This window comes from Egretta garzetta, unplaced genomic scaffold (assembly GCF_000687185.1).
Source record: "Egretta garzetta isolate BGI_Z169 unplaced genomic scaffold, ASM68718v1 scaffold154, whole genome shotgun sequence".
In the NCBI taxonomy this organism is placed as follows: Eukaryota; Metazoa; Chordata; class Aves; order Pelecaniformes; family Ardeidae; genus Egretta; species Egretta garzetta.
Window position 1 is genome coordinate 298,785 of NW_009259600.1, and position 2,982 is coordinate 301,766.

The 2,982-nt window shown below is 41.6% G+C and overlaps 1 pseudogene; it reads left to right on the forward strand.

The window, feature by feature from the left end:
- LOC104125803 overlaps positions 1-2,982 on the forward strand; it is a 28,185-nt pseudogene that overhangs the window by 10,379 nt on the left and 14,824 nt on the right.

Consider the following 2,982-nt stretch of genomic DNA (forward strand, 5'->3'; position numbering starts at 1 on the left):
CTTCGGGCACCCCCCTGCTCCGGCGTGGGGTCCTCCCCGGGCTGCAGGTGGGGATCTGCTCCCCCGTGGGCCTCCCTGGCCTGCAGGGGCACAGCCTGCCCCACCATGGGCTGCCCCAGGGGCTGAGGGGAATCTCTGCTCCGGCACCTGGAGCCCCTCCTGCCCCTCCTGCGGCACCGGCCTGGGGGGTGCAGGGCTGCTCCCCTCACAGAATCTCACTCCCTCTCTCTGACCCAATTAGTCAAACTATTTTCTACTGCAAAAAACAACTTCTTTGCCAAGGAGGTAGTAAGTATGGAAACTCTTCCTGATTATTGTCCTCTCTCACCAACTGTAACACACTAATAAATCACTTGTCTGCTTATATATATTTTAAGCAACCCAGTTTAGGCCAGAATTTTTAAAGGAGGAGAACAAATCCCTGTTGAAAGCAGGGAAAAGTGTGGGTCCATCTACCTCTCTAAAATTCCCTATTTCTTAACAAAGATTTATGGAGGTATCCATTCACAAAGGCTTGAGTGTGGGAACAATCTTCTGTTGAAACATTCCTTATTCAACGAACATGAAATAAGGTTGCCATTTTCCTTTTGCAGGAACCTACCTCTTTCTATCGCAATTTCAATGCCTATTGTGACTATTATTTACTTGCTGACTAACATAGCGTACTACGTAGTGTTGGACATGCCAGCTCTCCTCACAAGTGATGCAGTGGCTGTGGTAAGTTGCACAGAAGAACCAAAAGTTGCTGCATGGATGACACTGCAGGAGAATCTCAGGTAGCATACTTGTTAGCAAAACAGCTGAAATATTTCCACGCTGAAGGTTTTTGCTTTGTTTGGAACTTTGACTTCATGTAAGAGGGCCACTATACTAGAAGGTGCATATAAAGAACATATCCAATAAATCTGCTCTAGTAAAGTCCTCTCATGTATTCTATCAATCCTACTTCTAACTACTTGTAGAAGGTGCTTTTGCCAGGGAAAGCATTTTGCCAGAATACATCAAAGCCAAAGTATCTTCTTCTGTTATTTCATTGACTTGACGTGGGCTGAGAATTTTTTTTTTAAATCTTTTTTTAAAGTAGCTGCCATTTTCATTTTGATACTGATCAGTTTTTCGAGATTCTAATTTCCCAAGCCAGTATCAAGGTTTGCCTACAGTTTCCCCCAGCAGGAGCATCTCTCAGACCCTGACGTAGGCTGATTTTCTGTGTTTAAGGAAGAGAAACCAGCACGCTTCACACAGCGTACCTCCAGGTTTCTCAGAGTTTTAAGTCCATCCTTCTTGCAGGGACCTGATCTCCTCACTGCAGGCAAATATAATGGCAATGAGCCGTTTATAACTTTGCTCCCTCTTTATTGTATAAGCCTTGTCTTTATTTTCACATTAAAAACTCTTTATTTTTATTATCTCTAGGGCTTAATGACTTTGCTTTATCTGCTTGTGGAAGATGTTTTCCTCCTCATTAATTACTACTGCTTCAACTACTGGCTCTTTGTGGGTCTGTCTATTGCAGGACTGATATATTTGAGGTATACTCAGCCGCACAGACCACGGCCCATTAAAGTAAGTAACTAAGAGAGGAAACAAGCCCTAAAGGCCAGCTAATGCATGGGCTTACGTGATCCTTAAGACCGCAGACATGACATTACCAGTTCAGTTATAGACCCTTTATCAGCCATAGGAATCCTTTCAATGTACAAGTTAAGAAGTGCAGGAGCAAAACCCATCTGAGTTTCCACGAGAACATCTGTGCTGGTACTTTTGCTGTGAGGTTGAAATGATATTTACTGTTGCTTTTTCCTCTCATTCAACCTTATACCTACTTTTATTTCAAAATAAATAAGGAATAGATAAATGCCTGGGCTTCTTAGCCTTTTGTGTTGTTCACAGCGGACCTCAGTAGAGCTAGTGATGGGGGCTCCAGAGAGGTTAGCTCTCTCAGCAGTAGTAGTAGTAGTAGTAGTATAAATTATGAGAAATCCAAATCAATACCCTCTCAAAATATTTCTTCCTTGTCACTCACTCTTCCTAAGCTTCTGCACCATTTTTAACATTTTCTTTTCCCATTTAAGCGTAACATCCTGATTATAAAAAACATGGGTCAAGCAAATGAGTAAAATATCTTAAGCACCTACTGCTAGAAAACCTTCCAGTCTTCCAGAGCAGACCAAATTTCCCTGAAGCACGTTCATTTCCAAACTTTCCCCCAGAATATGTGGAAGATAAAATCTTGCCTTAGTGGCAGTTTTGCTATTGACTCTGCTAAAGCAAGGATTACAGCCAGATTATAGATGATGACTGTTTAATTCCTACCAACGTTTGCCAGCATAGTCAAGGTCACAACTCCGCATACACTTTTTCCTTTTCTGAAACATAGCAGTTGGTTTTCATCAACTTATGTTTTTAAACTCTGCAATGAAAAAGAAATATTTATGCCAGTAAACTCTCAAGAGTTTCAACTAGTATTCAGCTGTCAGCTCCTGGACTCCTGAGAATGCTCATTCCTTAACTTAAAATGTGCAGTTGGAGGTAGAGAGAAAACTAGCCATGGCTGCTCAGTTTTAAAGTACTGCTTTCAAAGACTGATCTCTTACTAATGTGGAAATGAACTGAGCCTGTGTAGGCCAGAAAAAAACCAAATGGTCAGATAGTCAGGTGTGTACAAGATAAGAGGCTATCAGCAGCATATACAGAAGCTAGCAAATTGTACTGACTGTAGGCAGTCAGTCAGTACAGAGTAGTCATATGGTCAATATTTCTACTTTTCTTATTGACTTGTCTAATTTTCATCTGCAAAGCCTGACAAGAGAATATTTACTGCATCTTTTAATAAATGTTGCATTTTTTTTTTTGTCTCTGCAGCTTAACCTCTTCTTCCCTATCGTATATTGTCTATGTTCCCTTTTCCTGGTCATAGTTCCTCTCTACAGCGACACACTCAATTCCCTTATTGGCATTGGTATTGCCCTCTCAGGCATT